This window comes from Octodon degus, unplaced genomic scaffold (genome assembly GCF_000260255.1).
Source record: "Octodon degus isolate 3935 unplaced genomic scaffold, OctDeg1.0 scaffold00015, whole genome shotgun sequence".
Lineage (NCBI taxonomy): Eukaryota > Metazoa > Chordata > Mammalia > Rodentia > Octodontidae > Octodon > Octodon degus.
This window is the reverse complement of record NW_004524591.1, coordinates 5212706-5220513: the sequence shown is the minus strand read 5'-3', so window position 1 is coordinate 5220513 and position 7808 is coordinate 5212706. Positions and strand designations below refer to the sequence as shown.

General features: G+C 36.3%; 1 non-coding gene across 1 annotated transcript; it reads left to right on the top strand.

Annotated features, from left to right (window-relative positions):
* Window positions 1-254: 254 nt before the first annotated feature.
* On the top strand, window positions 255-383 carry LOC111815409. Its single transcript, XR_002820101.1, has one exon. It is a non-coding gene; the product is annotated as a small nucleolar RNA SNORA11 (small nucleolar RNA).
* The last annotated feature ends 7425 nt before the right edge of the window (window positions 384-7808 follow it).

Genomic DNA, 7808 nt, shown 5'->3' with positions numbered 1-7808 from the left:
AGTGACTTTCAATCATCCATTATGATTTTTTCTTTTTCTATTGCAATTGTTGGGTATATTTTGGGGAGTGAGCTATACGCATGTTCATATTAATTATGTGACTACAAAAACACATATACATGTATACTTATACGTGTATTCAGAGTATATTCTTAGAGTTTTAATGTGCTAGAGGTCTAAATTATTTCAAGACTATTTGAGGACTTATCATTACAGTAATAGCAATTATAAATCATGCACATTGAGAACATCGGTGGGTGTGCTCAGAGCAGGCGGCCTGAAGAATGGCTTCCCTGTTTACAGCACACCCAACAGGAATTTAGGGTCACTGTGACAAGGGGCACAAACCTTGTGACTTCCTTGTGAGCAAAGGTCCCACGCATGCAGTCCATACACTTCCACATGGCTTTTGGACAGTACCAATGGGACAAGGCTTTACAGCGTTTAGTAAGGGAGGCAGGCACTGTCCCCTGATCCACAGTGATCCACGGCAGTCCTGGAAGTAAAGACTGAATTTCTATTTTCAATAAATTAAAAATAATAATAAATAAAAAAGAATATCTTTATCTGTATCACTTTCTATATCAAAAGTCTGAAGGCTATTTTCTCATTCAAAATAAGCATTTCAAAAACTCTCAGACTTGGCCTGGTTACTGCAATACATCTTTAACAAAGAATATGGATTTGGGATATTACTGATTAACAGGTTTTTTTTTTATATTCCACTAATTAGTTCAAGGAAAAATTTTGTGGTTCTTTATATAATGTAGAAATATGAAGGTTATATTTAAGGTGCTATGAAAGATGCCTAATTGGAGAGGGTGGTAGTGTATGCCTGTAATCTCAATGCTTTTGAGGGTGAGGCAGGAGAATCACTGTAAGTTGGAAGCCAGCCAGGGATACATAGTGATTTATAACAAAATATCTTTATACTTCTTGTATGTGAGGCTGGATATAGAAATAAATTTCTGGTAGAATATTTCAAGTGGAGTCTTGCTTTTCTCAAATTAAGATGCCATTTTATGAAAATAATAAACACTTTGAATAATATAAAATACTTTCTTAGATCATGTCTTGTATATTGTAAATGTGGCAGAAATAAATATTATTTTTAGAGTTCATGTTGTACTTTGATGCAGGTTGTGAATACATGTGTGCATACATGCAGAGAGAGAACTTCTCATTTGTCTTAATAATTAGGACAAAAGTTATCGGTGTTTTGAAAATGAGGAAATTTTAGTCTGGCACATCTAATTGGAGAAGTCACATTAAATAAAAAGCTGTCATTCAAATAATTATAATCATCCTTTACCACCTTTGGAAGACAGCATTTAGTCTTTATCTGAGCTGAAAAAATAGTATCTTCCACATGCCTGTTTTAATTTGGTCCACATTTAGATAATTACAATTTAAGAAATCTATTGTCTTTTTACTGTTCTTTCTTTGAAAGTTATAAAGCAACCACATAGCACTTGACTCTTTGTTAGGCAAATTAATAAAATGGATGTTGTCAGTAGTGATTATACTTCCAACCTGACTCCTGTCTTGCTTATGTATTGTGCATAAATAACAACGATACTGACACTGTTAAAAATAGTCAAATATGAGGGCCAGCAAGGTAGCTCAGTGAGCTAAGTGCCTACTTAGGTGAGTATAGGGTCAGGGGCTCAATCCCAGGCACCACATGCTGCGCTGGTCCCTCCCTCAGGCGTGCTGAGCTGGCCACCAAGACCAGGCATGGTGGAGCACACCTGTAATCCCAGTGCTGGTGAGGCTGAAAACAGGAGGATCACTATGAGTCCCAGCTGCATAGTGCGATCCTGTACCAAATACACACATACATAAATAAATAATTGTCAAATACAAGGGAAATTGAGCTAAGATCTTTGATTCTGATGCCTGGGCGAGCCATGGAAGGAGAGATAGGGGCTGAACAGGAGGCACTGTCAGGAAACCACTTCCTATTACCCTGGAGTCCCATCTAGAACTTTTCCTATCACTCTTTATGAGTTCTTCTGAGCTCTGATTTGACAGCATGATGGCACTCTGCTGGCTCCGCCTGTTCTCACTCATCATTTCTTCCCCTGAGCAGAATGTAACTGATAGCTGCATTCCTTGCCTGCTTTCCTTGAAGGAAAATACAGATGTCCAATGGTGTTTTAAAGAGGTCATAGCCTGGGCTCAGCAACCTAAGCACGTGCCTGGCAAGTGCAAGAACCTGGGTCCAGTCCCTGCTGCCTCATGCCACGCCAGCCCTGTAATGCCTGGTGCACTGTGCCACACCAATATTGGGCGTGGTAGTGCACATGTGTAGTCCCAGCACTGAGGAGGCTGAGGCAGGAGAATCACTAGGAGTCCAAGCTGCATAGTGAGACCCTATACCAAATAAATAATTAAAAAAATTTTCACAGCCATTAATAAATGGAAAGAGAAGCTGTAAATAGCTTATTCTTACCATGATTTCCACCATATGTAATGCTACACACTTCTACCCCTCTCTGCGTGTGTTTGTGTATTTAAAACTGTTTTCTTGCCTCAGTAGCACACTGGCTCTCCTGAGAGGGTCTTGGTCTTCCATTGACTGCTTTGTAGATTCACTTTCTGTGCATTATTTCTGGCTAGTGGAAAGCATGAAGTTAACTTTTGGTTATTATTTAAGTAGGCACGCTATGATTTCACTGGAGATTGTTTCTGTAGGAACAAATCTGTGTATTATTTGTCTAGTCAAACCCACTCCTATTATGATCTACTGGACTATGTTCGACTGTTTTGCTGAATTCATGCACCTATAATATTTGAATAATAATGGAATACCCATCTTTCTGACAAAACTAAACAAAAAGGGGATATAAATGAAGGACCATTTTGTAGTGGAAAAAATATGCATATATATATATGTATATACAAATTAGTTAGGTTACATATACAGCTACTTCCTTTTAGTTCAATGAGAAGATTTGTACTAATAGTGTTTAGACAAGATATCATGTCTGTGTCTTGTACTATGAATAGTTACTATGAAGAAAACGACATGCAATGTATTAATTATTATAACTGTCCTACTGACCTGTTTTGAAACTGTCTCATTATTATTGCTTTCTCAATAAAATTAATTTTAAAATACATCACTGACATGGAATGGGAGAGGATTAGAAAACAGAACAGGGTTGAGAGGTAAGAGTAAAGGGAAATGCTCTTATTTTAAAATACATGCAGAACAAAAAAATGGATCCTCTTTTCTCCCCCTAAAAAGGGTAGCTTATGTAAATAATGTGTATATGGAGTTATATTCAGGAAAACCATAATGGAATTAACTCCTCTGGACAAGTTCTTAACTTCTCCATCTATACCTCCTAATTTTTTAAACTAATTTCTGTTCCCCTCATTCCTTATCTTATTTAATAATTTGAACACCATCTTATTGTGCTTAATTTAGAAGGAGGTTAGCATATGCAGCTCTCAGGACCCTTTAAAATTATCAATTCCACTCCTCCTCATACAAATAAAAGAGCACACTTGTATCGACATCCACACACCACAACTTTTTACTTTGCTTATAAGCATGCAAACTGGATCCTGAAAACTCAACTAGAAGAGATGGAGCAACCTGGTTCAGAAATAGACTGAATTCCTGAGAAGATACCAAAAGGAGACATATAGATGGCAATTATGCATATGGAAATATGTGTCACATCATTTGTCACCAGGGAAATTTAATAACACGTGCAGAGTAGAGACAACTCCAAAGGCTAGCGGGGCTGTGGAGCGAGGGGTGTACTCATTCACTGATTGTGGGAAAATGAAGCATATTTTGTAATATAGTTTGACAGATTTATACAAAAGTAAATATGAGCTAGCCATCATGCTCCTGACATCTACCCAAAAGAGTTAAACTTTCATGTCCACAGAAACCTGGATATGAACTTTTCACAGAGAATTTACTCATGATTCCTAAAACTTTGAAATAATCAAAATGTCTTTCAGTAGGTAAATGGATAAATGGTGGCATATCCAGACAATAGAATTTATTTTAGTGCTATAAAGAACTATGCTGTTAGTTCATGCAAAGATGTGGAGGAACCATAGTAACATTTTACTAAGAAAAATAATCCAGTATAAAAGCCTGCATAGTGTGTGACTCTTAATTATATATTGGTCTCAAAGAGACAAAGTTACAGAGAGAGGAAGATGAGTGGTTGCCTAGGGTTATGAGTAGGGGAAGGGTAGGTGGACCAAGGAGGGATCTCAAGGCAGTAAACCTCTAATACTGTCGTGATGAATCCACATCATACACAGTCCTCTGAAGATGGAAAGCACGAACGCAGAGACAAAGTCTCTCTGTGTAAGTTTATGGGTTGTAACAAATTACCATTCTTGTGCTGCATGCTTGATGCTGGCTAAGGCTGCATGTGTATGGAGTGACGCTTGATGTCTATATTGTGCGTTCAAATTTACCCTGAACGTGAAACTTACCTAAAAAAATAAGTTACAATAACCAAACCAAAAATAAAACCATTGTTTTTTTTAAGGAACCAAGGCAATAGAATTACAGATACTAAAATGTAGCTATGAAGTATCTTTTCCTCCACACTCTAGGCTCTGACAATATTCATGGCGTTTTTCTTGGCCATGTCACCAAGTACTTTTTAGAGATTGAATCATAAATACTACCTTCTTGTCAGTCCTTCACACAAGTTTTATTATTCATTACCATAAAGATTAATAGAATGGATTCTAATGATGAAACTCATTTTATGAACGATAAGATTTGTGAATTTCAAACCATTATAGGGTAGGACTAATTATTTTCTGCAGTGATGAGGGCAAAATTTAAAAGCTGCTCGGAAATACACGTTACTTGGAACTTGCATTTTAGCCACTAATTCCAACCTTCTTTTCAATGAATTACTTTTTAAAACTGAAAATCAAGATAGGGCAGATTCTGTTGAATCTATGTACTTCTTTCTTCTCTTCTCCTTGTTCCTTCTAAGTCTAGGGAATTGATAGGAAAAAAAGGCATAAAAGCAAATCAGTGAATCTGAGTTTCTGAAACCTAGTCACTTAAAATGTAGTTGACATTAGCTAATATGTAACAGTTGAAATTTATATTTCTCAATGCTTGTGGTGTTGATATATATGGGATGAATTTCATTTCTAAATATGCATGCAGTCCATTTAGTTTTTCATGATTTTCCAGTTCAAATTTTGAGTGTGAAAACTCAAATGCATTTGATTTGCTTCAATTATTTTAGTTTGTTTTGTTTTGGTTTCTTATACATACACGTGGCCTTTGGCACACTGTTCCGGGTGTGGGCAATCCGTAATTCTATAGTCCACTGCCCTTGATACCTATCTAACTATAGGTTTCTCAAATAGGTCTCAAAATCCATGACTAGTGTGACTGCCAATTGGAAAGATGACTAGGCAAACCCTTTCCACTATGAGAAGCAATGTAGCGAGTGTTCAGCATATTTCAGTTGAGTTAATGAATGAACAACCTAACAGAATTATGGATGGACATTCCCAAAGGTTTCCCATAAATGTACTTGTAAATCTTCCCTTAAGACATGAAGTTTTTAACTCATAAAAGTGAAAAATAATTTATATTTTTCTTCTTATGGTGAATTTTAGGATAATAAAATTTATATTGATAATACTCAATGTGCAATAGTCTAGGAACCATTCCATTTGTAAGTCTTTAAAAATCCTCTTGCTGCTGGGTGAAAGGGGAACTATTATAGACACAGTTCTCCTGCAGCACTGCAGTATGAATGGTCTTTTTCTAAGTGGCATTTCCATCACATGGATTGAATTTTAAACTATGTTTTTCAATGACCAATCAGACATTGTAAAACAGTTATGCTACTGACTTGGTACGTGTTCAATGTCAAGCCACGTTTTTCCATTGACAGCTTGAGAAGGTTGTAAAACCATTAAAATTTTAACCTTGTGGTTCAAAGAAAGTTTTTGCAGTTAGCCTGCTTTTAATTTTCTTATTCTATTTAGTGAACACCTGCCTTTTTTTGTTATTAAATCAGTCTACAATTACTTGGATATTTTTTTCTTTGCAGCACAGAAAAAAAAGAAAAGATATTAAATATTTTAATGAGAAAGAAAAAGTTACTATTTTTAGGTAGATTTTACAAATTTTTAGGGAGCTGGAAGATACTCTTTTTAAAATTTATGTAATTAAAAAATAAATAAAATTATGTAATTAATTAAAATAATTGATTTTTTTTTTTTTTTTTTGCAGAAACGTGGATTGAATTCAGGCCCTTGCACTTGCCAAGGAAGCGCTTATTCCACTGAGCCATCTCCCCAGCCCAAATAATGGAATTTTTAAAGGAATGAATGATTTGCTGTTTTAGGTTGAGAGAGATTTTAGCAGAATAATTTAAGCTGCAGTGGTCCTCACCTGCTGCTGATTTGTGAGTGTTCAGATTTTCCTGTAGTTCAGCAGTGCGTTATGCACATTCATTTAGAAACAACTGATATGAGGTTCACCACACAGAAGATAGCTAAAAATAGATTTTCAGACTCATCTCTTTGTATACACTGACGTTGTGTTGGACACTTCCAGGTATCCAGGTTATCCAGTTCAAATATCTAGACTTGCTCTTAAAAACTCACAGAGGAGGAGAAAGACAAAAGTGTGATGGGACAAATGCGGTGGTAGAACAGAACATTCAACCCTAAGGTCACGTGAAAAGCACTGTCAAATTTTTTCAAAGTATCTTTTCCTGTGCTATCTAGGCTCTGACAACCAATATTCAACCCTCAGCTTCTGTGAGACTAGCCTTGCAGATCCACCTAGGAGTGAAATCACATGGCATCTGCTGTTCTGTGCCTGGCTTCTTTCACTTCACATTATGTTCTTCAGGCTCATCAGCATGGCTGCCAGGGACAGTGTTTCACCCTTTTCATGACTTGCTTTTGTGCTGCTGACATCAGTAACATATGCTATATCTTCTTTACTCACCCACAGGGCTAACAAGAGATTTTTCAGTGGGCAGAATGCTAAAATTAGATAAGAGAATAAATTCTGGTGTCCCCTTAGGACAGTAGTTTTATAGAATAATAGTCATAACATATTTCAAATAGTTAGGAGAAAGGATTCTCAATGTTCCCAGTACAAAGAATGTTTAAAGTCATTAATAAGGTAATTACATTGATTTGATCATTGATCATAATACAATGAACATGTTGTGTTCCATAAATAGATATAATTAAATATCAACAAAAAATAGAAACAAAACAAGAAATACTCCATGTCCAGGTGCCACCTTAAATAAGTTGTATGCATAAGTAGGAAATAGCTTAGCCAAATTTACATTTTATTCTCTTGGCAGTATTATTTAGATTGGATTTAACAATGCCTAAACTAGAGGCAAAACAGCAAAGAAATGGTTTTACAAACCTAGTCATACAGGTATTTTTAAAGAAAATTTTCAAAAATTAACATGATTGGGAGGTAAAATTAATAAGGTTTGACAGCTGGTAGAGTTTGATAGTTAAGAAATAGAAGATTATATGTGAACTATTTTTCATTCCTGTTTACATTCACATGAGAATAAATGGAGTGGGATCTGAAATTCTGGCTCATTTGTGTCAGAAACTTAACTTGGGGCCAGTGAGATAGCTCAGCAGTCTAAAGTGCCTGCTTAGACAAGATTAGGCAAGAATGCAGGGACCTTGGGGCTGGAGAGATGGCTCAGTGGTCTAAAGCACCTACTTGGAACAAGCTTAGCAAAAGCATCAGGGACCGCGGTTCAATCCCCCGGCACTACATGCCAGCCAGCCCTGCCCCC